This window comes from Leptonychotes weddellii, chromosome 13 (genome assembly GCF_054177405.1).
Source record: "Leptonychotes weddellii isolate Sample4059 chromosome 13, ASM5417740v2, whole genome shotgun sequence".
NCBI lineage: Eukaryota > Metazoa > Chordata > Mammalia > Carnivora > Phocidae > Leptonychotes > Leptonychotes weddellii.
Window position 1 is genome coordinate 74,773,940 of NC_138381.1, and position 11,143 is coordinate 74,785,082.

Sequence of the window (11,143 nt, forward strand, 5' to 3'; positions counted from 1 at the left end):
GATTCCTGAGTTCCTCAATGACAGTCGGAGGGCAGCCCCAAGTGAACTCTGGAGGAAGCCTTGGGTGATCCTGGAGCAGCAAGCAGGTGAACACACTCCGTCACAGGCATCTCAGGCTGGAGTCTGTGAGGAACTCATGCAAATCCCTCTGGACTCCGAGGGTGCACGTGACTAACCAGCTAGCACCACCCTGTCCTCAGTGCCTGGCTGCACCTTCTGTCCTGCTGATCCTCCGAGCGGAGGAAGGGGATTACACAACCTATGGGAGGTGAGGATGCATTCCTGTCTAACTCGGAGGACTGCAGGCTCTTCAAAGACCCCGGTCCCTGTCAGAAAGCTGGGGGTGGGGGGAACTCACGCAGCAGCCTGGGCCAGGGGGCTCATGAGAAGGCGAGTTTCTTCTTCTGGCCTCCTCCCTTCCTCACCTCCCCTGAGAACAAAAAGAACGGAACCTTCTCGGGGAAGAGAAAGCAGGGTGCATGGGCCCTCTGGCTGTGGCTCAGTTACTTCCTGAAAAAAACGATACCGTTTCCAGAACGGCCTGAACTTGCAGACAGAGTTTCAGTGAAGGGCAATCTTAACCCTGACCTTTCTTCTGAGGCGGGGCCGTTATGAGGGAGCCGCACCACGTGGCAGGGGCTGAGGTGAGGGGTGGAAACGCGGACACAGGTCCTCGTGAGGAACAAAGTTCGGCTGCATGTGTTGAATAGGAGACAATTTTCCTCGCTTGATGCACCCCTAAATTATCTGGGTCCAGACTGAATCGCCAAATCAGCAGCGACCGGGAGTGAAAGCAAGGACGAGAGGGCCCGCAGGAGTGACAAGCCGCTCTCGGTGACAGTTCCTCTCGGTGACAGTTCCTCCCCAGTCTACCACTAATCAATGTGTGAGAGATAAGTCCAGCCTCACTAGTGATCACGGAGATGTAAACCCAGTCAAAGAGATACACCTTCCAGGGGCCACAGTGCGCACCTCTCGAAGAGGACCATCTCTTAGTGCCGGCTGGCTTCCCGGAAAGGCGCTCGGTGATCAGTAATGAGACTTGAAAAAGGATGACTCAGTAATGTCACTTCGAGGAAATGATTCTAAAGAAATAACAGGAGAGGTGAACAAAGATGAATTCATGCGAAGATGGTCATTGCTAAAAAACTACAAAGCCAAATCCTTAAATGCCCAACGAAAGGGCAGGGTTAGTCACCGCAAGTACGTATTAAAGAATGTCATGTAGTCATTAAATAAGGTCACCGGTGTAGGCGGTTGGATGAAACAGTGGGTGTGAGATCCCTTTGCTGGCTAGGAGGAGCTCCTTCACCTGAGGCCTCTCTCCCTTCTCTGTGAAATGAGTTTGTCAGCATCTGCCACGGAGAGTTGCTGTGAGAATTCAACAGGATCGTGAGTGTAAAGTGCTGAGCAGGGTCCCCAGCCTTCTAAGACTCAATCAATGTGAACAACGGTCATTTCGAAATGCACATGTCTTCTTTCTCAATGAGGAAAAAAAATCCGAATTCATGCTATTTTAAAGTAATATGTCAGAAAAATTTCTGATGAAGTGCAACACAAAAAGCACATTCAATATAAGAGCTGAATACAAACAATAGGTGTGGGGGCGCCTGGGTGGCTCAGTCGTTTAGTGTCCGCCTTCGGCTCAGGTCATGATCCTGGGGTCCTGGGATCGAGCCCTGCATCGGGCTCCCTGCTCCGCGGGGAACCTGCTTCCCCCTCTCCCTGCCGTTCCCCCTGCTTGTGCTCGCTCTCGCTCTCTCTCTCAAATGAATAAATAAAATCTTAAAAAAAACACACACACAATAGGTGTGCACACCGTTCCTCTTGCGCATATGCGCACACACACACACACAAATACATGGGTGCGATTCAAAAACGCTTCAAAGCGCTACCTCAGGGTATCGCCAGGAATGAAGCTGTGGACCATGGGTGACTGTCGTTCTCCCCTTGGTACGTTAGCATGTTTTCAAAGGTTTCTACCATTGGCGCTTTACAGTTCTCAAAATGTACAAATGTTCAGAAGATCCTGGATCTGGGGAGGGGGTGTGTGTGTGGAACACAGAAGGGAAAACTGCGACCTCCAGCCGTGAGCGGCCCCTCCGTTGGTGTCATGCCCCACAGGAGGCCGAGTCACCCCTGTGGGGCCAGGGTGTCCCGTGAGATAATATAGACCAGGGTCAGACCGGCTCGTGAGGTGCGGTGGCCTTCGCAGCCCTTTCCAGGGAGTGGGCACTCTGCCACCAGGCCTGTATCGTAATGAGATAATATTTGTGAGAGCACTTTGCCAGAGAGAAAACTCCACCCAGATAGGTGATTCCGGGGCTTATTCGAGAGAAAGGAGGCTCTCAGAGCACATTCCGCTAAGGAATTTCACACTCTACCTCCTTCCCCCCCAACTCCTCCCTTTTACTTCCTCCCCTGCACAGAAATATATTTAGTAACCCTATCTAAACGCTCTTCTTTCCCTTAATTTGATTAAGGGGCTAGGGGAACAAGGGATGGAGTGGGGGCTGCGGAGAGGGGGAGATGGAGCTGTAGGGAGAGATTAGAGCAGCTGAATGGCTATCTCGGGCCGAGTGGTGCCTGAGTGTGGACAGGACGAGGGCCTCCAGGTACTTAGTACAGAAGCACAGAGGACAGAGGGAGGGAAGCCTTGATCACGGAGCACGCCTCTCTGGGGGATGAGAACAGAATCAGGGAGGGTCAAGCCTTGAGGATTAACTGGGAGAACTGGAACATTTCCTACGGAACGCGCTGGCTTCTCGCCGAGTCTCTTCTGGCTTCCTGGAGCTTTAGGGTCTTCAGATCCTTAAGAAGTTCCAAGAGGCTAACACGTGGCGAACTCCTGCTATGTATTAGGTACTTTCGCATGTGTCAGCCAATTTACTCGGATTAAGTAAACCATTATCACCCATGAAGATGAAGCTCAGGCGAGTCATTTTTGCCTGCAAGCTGGGGATCCAACCCAGCTTGGCCTGCTTCTGCCACTCCTCCCTGGCACATGTTACCTTCAGGAGGAAAATAATGACAGTATGTATTTAGTTCTAGGTGCCTTAAATAGAAGTGGTTCTAATTAATCTATTTAATCCTCACAATGTCTCTATTAATGGCCATTAACGACCCCACTTAACAATGAGCAACCTTAGGCTTAGGGTAAGCAATTAAGCTGAAGTCATGGGGCTGATACATGGCAGACAGCAGGGTCGTCCCGAGCCTGGGAAGGTAGAGGAGTGCTGGGTCAGAGGCATTCCAAATGAGAGAGGCCCATAGCGTGTGTCTCTTCCGATAGTCTGGTTGCTCTTCAAGGACAGGGACCTTACCTTGTTTGTCCTGTATCCCCAGACCCAAACACAATGCCTGGAACAAAGGGGACGTTTGCTGCAAGAACTAGTGGTACTTGATAAGTTTGGCCGAACGAGTCTCTCCACTGGGGGCCAGCTTGGTGAGGATTAAGTGAGACGTATTTGTCTAGGGATTTCCAAGTCTAAAATGTCACAGCACTGGGCCTCAGCAAAAGGCTCTGTTGGCAATGGGGATCCCTGCAGGAGGCTTTAAAGGTGACCAGGACCTTGACAATGGGCAGTCCCAGGGAGAGGGCTCCAGCTCCCCTTGTGGGTTGCATTCAGGCCAGAGTGACAATAAGGGGGGTGTCTGGCACACACTCCCCACTAGTTCCTTCCACAGGGACATCTCAAGGACATCTCCAAACTCCAGGGGATAAAACAGTACGGGAGGTGGGGGGTGGTTGGTGGGAAGAGTGCCATCTGGACAGCTCAGAAAGACAGGGGAGAGGGAAGTGGATGATTAGTGTTTTAATTGACAGGGACCTAGGACCTTTCTAGAAATAGGTTTGTAAGAACAAAGGGCAGACATTTATTCTCTTCTAGAGAGGACAAGAATCCTCCAGGAAGGGACCTCAGGCTTCAGCAAGAGTCTCTCATTGATTAAGAAATACCTCGTGGCCTCATGGTCCACCCCAGCTTTAGATAAGGCATGCAGGCTTCTCTTCCTTCTGTAACCCGTGAGGAAGGCTACCAGAGGGCAGAGAATAGAAACAGCCACCAAGTTCCTGGGCCAAGTCCAGGGCTTCCTGGCCTATATTCAGACAACCTCAGCCTTTCTCCCCCTCTTGCAACAGTCCTTGGTGTCTTTATGTGAGCTGCTTATTAACCAGGGGATATCAGGACACTGGGAGGGGACTGCCGGGGCCGGTTGCCAGAGAGGGTAATTCAGAATCGCAGAGTGGAGCAAAGCTGGGATGTGTGTCATCTGTGTGACAGAGGTAGCCGGGCAGGATGGAACCAAAGTCTTGCTGGAGCATCAGGTTGGAGGGTCCTGTGACCTGCGGGTGGCCAGGAGGCCCCGGGGGTTCACCACCCGCAGCGCCCATCCATAGAAGAGTTCCGTCAGCCAGGACAAAGGATGATGGATGGCTCTGAAGGCAGGAGCGGGAGTCCTAGGTGTGGGGGGGCAGGGCAGGGCACGGCACTGGATCACCGCTCCCCTCAGTGGGCTCTTTCAATGCTATAGGAACTCCTCTACCACCTTCCTTTTCCAAAGAGACTACTACTTTTCAAGAAGAGGTCCCAAATTGGACATCTTCCCTCCCCCTCTTCCAGTAAACTGCTGCTGACAGTCCCAGTCTATAGGATTGCTACTGACGGGCTTCAGCAGCCACCTGACCCCCCTGAGGTCAAACCATGGAAGCAGAGCCCCCCTGGGCCCCGGAGATGGTTCTTGATACAAGGGCAGGGAATGGCTTCCTGCTGGGTCTAAAGACCCGAGGCTTAGCCAGGCTTCAGTTGGGCCGCAGGGTGACAAGTCTTAGGTTTCAAGTTGGGATCAGCTGCGCTGAGGGAAATGGTTGGGGAAACTCTCCCTCCTGGCTTCTTTCCTCATGGAGGATGGCTAAAGGAAGAGAAAGCTTAGAGCTGCTGAGCTGGTGTTGGTGCCTTAAAAATAATGATATAAACACAGCCCAGAAGTTGGCCTGTGGACTCCCTGATGGGGACCAGACAAGAAACATTGTCCGGACTTACCCTTCAGCCCACGCTCTGCCCTCATCTATCACCTCAGAAACTAAACAACTTCCTCAGATGGCCCCGTGGAATATAAATCATCAGGGCCCTAGCTTCCAAGAAAGCTGTCCACAACTGCAGCCCTCAGAAATACTTGTCCTCCTGTTTCTTCCTCCTCTGCGCTCAGAACAGGGTGCTAGCAAGTCAGATTCGCCCATGACTGTAGCAGGTCACCGCAAGTATGCTGCTCAACTCCTCTGAGCCTTGGTCCTCACCTACAGGCTGGGGACCGGTCATGTCTCCCTCGCAGGTGTGAGGTGGAAGTGAAATGAGATAACTCAGGTGGAGTGCTTAGCACAGCACCTCGATGAACTTTAGCCGCCGTGTCATCATTCCATTGGCTGAAGACCATTCCCAGGTACAGAGAAGGAAAACAAGCAAACACCACTTCTAATTCTAATCCCAAACAAGAAGGGCTGTGGGCCGGAGCCGTGATGATTTCATAAAGCACCAAGCTTCCTTCCTTGCTCTCACGCCTAATCTGTGCCAGATTGGTTTATGCTTGGCAACCTCAGTGACCTCCAACGTGTTTAGATTCTCACAGAGAAGCCCAACGGATGCCTAGACCCGGCTGGAGCAGAGACAAAATTCAAATGCTCCGGGGCGGCAGAGAAATACAGTATGAGAGATCATCACAAAGAACATTTGTCCCGATTCTGAGTGACTGAAGAGCTGTGGACACTCAGAGAGCCCCCTTTTCCCAAGACAGGCAGGAGATCTAGTTTACAAATTCTTCCTTTCACACATATTTCCACGATGGCATCATAACGTGTAACACGTTTGGCTCTCCACCGAGCAGGTAAAGACACGACAGCATTTCTGTCTCCGAGCTGTTGAATGCCAAAGCCTTTGCTTCTGCTCAGGTGTCCTAACCTTCCCTGCCTGGGAATTGGATCTGGGGTAATGGGTGACCCAGCAGGCACAGAAATGACAGATTCCTGCATCATGTAGCAACGCAGGGGACAACCTGGGGCATCTGGCCTGGCTGGGAGAGGCAGCCTTAAGTACACCGACCTTTGTCCCTGTTTGCTCTTGGAGAGGGCAGGCCCTGCCAATCCAGTCCTCCTCTTCTCCGTGTGTGCCCGGGACTCCGGGCTAATCAGAATGTTCCCGGGAACCTGAGAAGGCCTGACCCTGGTGGGTGGCAAGCAGAGACCTCTTGAGGCAGTCAAAGGGCACTCTGAAACTTGTTCAAGACACGGCAGGGATGGGGCTCGGAGGCGTGTGCATACTCCTGCCCCCAGAAGAAATCTCTTCCCTTCTGGCTTTTTCCCAGCCAGAAGGTTTATAATTAATTAGCCATCTGCCCGTCCAGAAAACTCTGTCTACTCTGGGACACTGCTTTCTTCAAACCACTAAGAGGCCCAAGGGAACATATTAGAGGACAGTAGCCCCGAATCTGAGCTCAGCAGGGTCGCCTTCCTCGCTAAGGGCTCATTCTCTGAGGGGGGAAACCCTCCTGTGTCGGCCCTGCTCACTGCCAACTAAGTGGCGGCCTGAGGAACCTGCATGTCTTCTCTTCCGGCAAGGTTCCCCAGTCCTCTGGTTCCCCAGGCTGGACACGGGGAGGGTACCGCACGCGCGTCTGGTGGGAGAGGTGCGGGCACTCTCTGGCCCTTCCGTGGTGAATCCTCCTGCTTTGTTATTTTTTTTCTTTCTTCCCTAATTTCCCTGAGTGACGGGAAGTGCTGGGGCTTGAGGCGAGCTGAGCCAGAAAAGCAACTTTTCTTGAGAAGAGTCTGAGGGTTTTCTCTTCTAAGTGGGACGTTAGGCCCTGGCTCCATAGCCCCTTCAGCCTACGGAGGGCACCGTGCCTGCCTTCCAGCTGGCAGGGGGGCCCGCCGTCAGAGAGAAGCATCCTTCTCTTTCACAAATAAACAAATCCGATCCATGTGCTAGAGGACTTAGGGTGTATTAATAGCCAGATATTTTGTTTTCCTATTCTGGTGCTTATCCCCTTCCACTAGTATAAAAGATAAGAGAACACAAAATGTTCTCCACAAGCCACCTTTCCCCCTCCCCCAGGGCCAGGCAAGCCAGGGGGCGTGAGCTCTTCTGTTGAAAACCATCACTGATGTACGAACTCGGAGAAAACAGGCTTAAAAGTTTATATTCCATCTCTCTTGGCTACTGTTGCTGCCCAGCAAAGAAACTCTATACTGTGTAAACCCTCCGGGCAACCTTCAAACAATAGAAAATACCCCAAACTAAAAATAAAGGCCGTAAGGATGGAAAACGTGGTGGTGCTCTGGTGAAGTGATTCCAAAGTCCAGGTGAAGGAGAATGCCGTCAACCCCTTCGCCTGCTTCCACCCTTCCTAAACGAGCTTCTTATAAGCAGACATCTTGGGTCCCTCTTCTTTTTATTCCCATACTCTTAGTTCTTTCCATGGTCATCCACACCTTTGACGGGGAGGGGGCTCAACAGGCCTGTAATGTCGGGCTGCCCTCTGTCCTAAGGAAAGTTCCACAGGCTCTAATCAATGCACTTCCCCAATGGCTCTGGGCCTTGAGGTCCCGAGAAACCCAGGAAAGGAGAGGGTGGGGTCCGACTTAATCACCAGGGTCCTTGGCCCCGGAAGGCAGGAGGATCTGCTAGAGAAAAGTGTGACAGAGGCTGGGGTGGCCCGCCCAGAAGACAGACAGAGAAGAGGCCGCAAGCCAAGGAGCATGGCAACCTCCAGAAGCTGGAGAAGGCACCGAGTTGGATTCTCCCCTGGAGCCTCCAGAAGGAACACAGCCTTCCTGACTTCTGACCTCCCCAAATTAAGAAAATACATTTGTGTTGTTTTAAGTTTGTGGTAATTTGTTGCAGCAACAATAGGAGGCTGAGACAGCAGCTGAGAACCCGAGGCTCTTCCACAAGAATGAGAAGCCTGAGGTTAGTTCTTGGGCACCGTATTCTATCTAGAACCGTAGACCATGGTGTTTTCCTCCAGACGCACTTTACCACGGATGAACAGACCATTAGAGGGCACAGAATCAGCTGGGCTGATTAAATGAATAATCAAATAAACACACATCAATAAAAAGGCTGTTCCTTTTTTTGCCCACTGACAAGGCAGGCTGATCAATATTTTACCCCATAGAAAGACTTGAGCATCTGGGACATTATTTTCTACCATAACCTGCAGCCCCACCAGCGTCACTTTGACATCAGACCAGAAAGGGAAACTGGAAGAAAGAAAAAAAAAAAAAGCGCCTCTATCCTCCACTTGAGGTTGTTGGCTAGAAACTACCCAAGAATCTCCTGGACTTCTGTCTGGAAGGAAACACCTACGAGACTTCAAGGCTCTTCTTTCGTGAGCAGGTTTGCTTTTTTCTTTTTTTTTCAGTCTTATGCTCCAATTAAATGTCTTCTAAGGGCTTGCATAAGAGAGCCCAGGACACCTTACCTCAACAACAACAACAACAAAGAAAAAAGAGAGAGAGAGAAACATAAGATTTCCCTGATTTCTTGACTCCTAGAAGCATAAGCACTTGGAAGACCATAGTTTACTCTGTCTTGTGACATTTCTATGAGACAAGAACCATCAGTCCCATTTTGTAATTTGGGACCCTGAATTACAGAGAGGGCAAGCAACATGGATGTAGTCACACAGCAGGTCGGAGCGATTCACCCAAACCAGAGCACAGGTCTCCTGACCCTCGGTCCACACTGCCCTTGTGTTCCCATGCCCAGACTCGGTCCCTGGCTAACCAGATCAGTAGGGTGTGGCCTCTGGGTAGGTGGTCTCAGTGGAATGCAGAGATATAAAACTCATTAAACCTGTCATCACAAGGCAACCAATGACACCCCAGTGGAAAGGTTTTCCAGACCAGAGCTTTGAATTGCTTTGTGTGTCTGATGTGTGTGTGTGTGTGTGTGTGTGTGTGAGTTTGGAAGGTAGTCAGGGCTGGGGAACTGCCAGGTCAAGGTATTTGCACTCTACTTTGCATAAGTAAACCCACAAAGAGCTTTCGTTTTTTTTCTGGCATCAGTACACATCTTTTCCTAGCTTCTTTCTCATTCATCCCACCCCTTCTCTCTCCCTCTACCGTTCTTCTGAGACAGCATGGAATCTAACTTTAGGGGCAAAGCTAATAGATTCCCCAAGCTCACTGCAAGGGGACTGAGCTGGCTTGCACCAAACAGGTGCTGTGGCTTCGGGGCCGGAACGGTGGAAGCCCACAGCTCCGCCTGAATGCTGCCAAGCGCGGCACACTCTACCACTTCTACTCTCTCCTTTCACACCCGGGGGCTCTGCGTGGCGGCCCTCCTTCCTTGCCACCCACTTTTTGTGATTCTCAAAGACTATGAAAGGGGGCCCGCTCTCCTTTAAGACCAAAAAAAAAAAAAAAAGGAGAATGGAGTGATTTGGTTTTAGCATTTCCAAAGTGTAACGGACTCCTAATGAGGTTGTCCTGGCAAAGTGGATGGAGAAATGAAGCTGATTTTGCTCGGCCCCTCCCTAGCGGTCCAGAGTGGGCAGAGCCACACGTGGACCCTGTGGCACGTCAGGCAGGAGGCAGAAAATGGCAGCTGCCAAAGGCAAAGTCAAGTGACCCTCAACATCTGAATGGAGGGTGCTCGCTTCGGCAGCGCGTTTACTACAAATGATGCAGAGAAGGTCAGTGTGGGCCCTGCACGGGGATGACACGCAAATTCACGAGGCATTCCATGTTTGAAAAAAAAAAATCGGGATGGAGGCAGGTGATAAAATCACACCATGGGGGTCCAAAAATATCAAGACAAGTGAAAGGAAGGGCTGGTGAAACGTGGCACTTGGAAAGACCTGGTGAGCACTTTTTAAAATCTGAGCTATCCGTGGGCTCAGGTTTGGGTTTGGTTGGCCATGCCTCAACCTTATGCTAGTCCTAAACGAAAAATAACCAAGGCCCCCAGGTCCCCTTCCCTTGTGCTGGAGATGTGCTCACCCAGCACGGCAGAATGGAGAAATGGGTTTTACTGGTGAGGAGAAGTGGGGAGGGAAGACAGGGGCCCAGGGCAAAGGATCAGGTAGGAGAGGCCCCCAGAAGCTCTTCATAAGGTTAATTTCTGAGAAGAAAACTAGTGAGAATCCAATAATAGTAAGGTCCGCCACTTAAAGGCAGACAGGTCATGAGAGATGTGTAGCTGGGGTGACTGTGAACTTCAGTCAGGGCCTGACCTCTACCCAGCCTTCTGGTCTCCTTGTACTTGGCACCTGGGGTCTCGCCACCATGGACAACCCAAGGAAGCTGCACTCAGCAGCTACCCTCTACTTAGACTCCTTCATGTGTACCAACAAACAGAGGGATGGCTGCAGGGTATTGACAAAAGAAGACCCCTCCACAACAGGAATTTGGTGATATTTATATGGCATTAGGCAGGGGAGGACAGGGACATGGTCTCCTGGTCAGTTTCCCAGCTGCCGCAGAGCTGTGCCTACATAATCAGAAGTAAAAACATCTCAGGCCTCTGCAGCCACTTTCCAGGCTCCCCGTAAGAGCTTCTGATTACCAACGGGGTGTCTCAGATCTTTCGATAACAGGAAAAGAGGTATCTTAGGAGCTGCTAGATGGAAACATTCCAGGCCCTGGGATCTGGTTTCTCGATCTGCAAACATTTTAATAGTGGTAACAAGAAAGCTACCATTTTAACATTTTTAAGTGTAAGTTCATTTGTACTGTTGTGCGACCATCACCACTGTCCTAGATCTGCAAAAAAAAATTTTCAAGATTTTATTTTTATTGGGGCGCCTGGGTGGCTCAGTCATTAAGCGTCTGCCTTCGGCTCAGGTCATGATCCCAGGGTCCTGGGATCGAGCCCCACATTGGGCTCCCTGCTCCACGGGAAGCCTGCTTCTCCCTCTCCCACTCCCCCTGCTTGTGTTCCTTCTCTCGTTGTGTCTCTCTCTGTCAAATAAATAAATAAATTCTTACCAAAAAAGATTTTATTTTTATTTACTTGACAGAGAGAGCGTGAGAGAGCACAAGCATTCCATTCCATTCCACTTTTTTTTCAGGCTCCACCATCCCTACCACCTAGCAATGATTTCTGGGCCCATCCAAATCCGAACCAGCTTCACAAACGTCTGTTTC

At 50.9% G+C, this 11,143-nt stretch overlaps 1 non-coding gene across 1 annotated transcript; it reads left to right on the forward strand.

Moving 5' to 3' along the window:
- Positions 1 to 9,646: 9,646 nt before the first annotated feature.
- On the forward strand, positions 9,647 to 9,748 carry LOC115942220 (U6 spliceosomal RNA). Its single transcript, XR_004076834.2, has one exon. It is a non-coding gene; the product is annotated as a U6 spliceosomal RNA (small nuclear RNA).
- Positions 9,749 to 11,143: the final 1,395 nt, after the last annotated feature.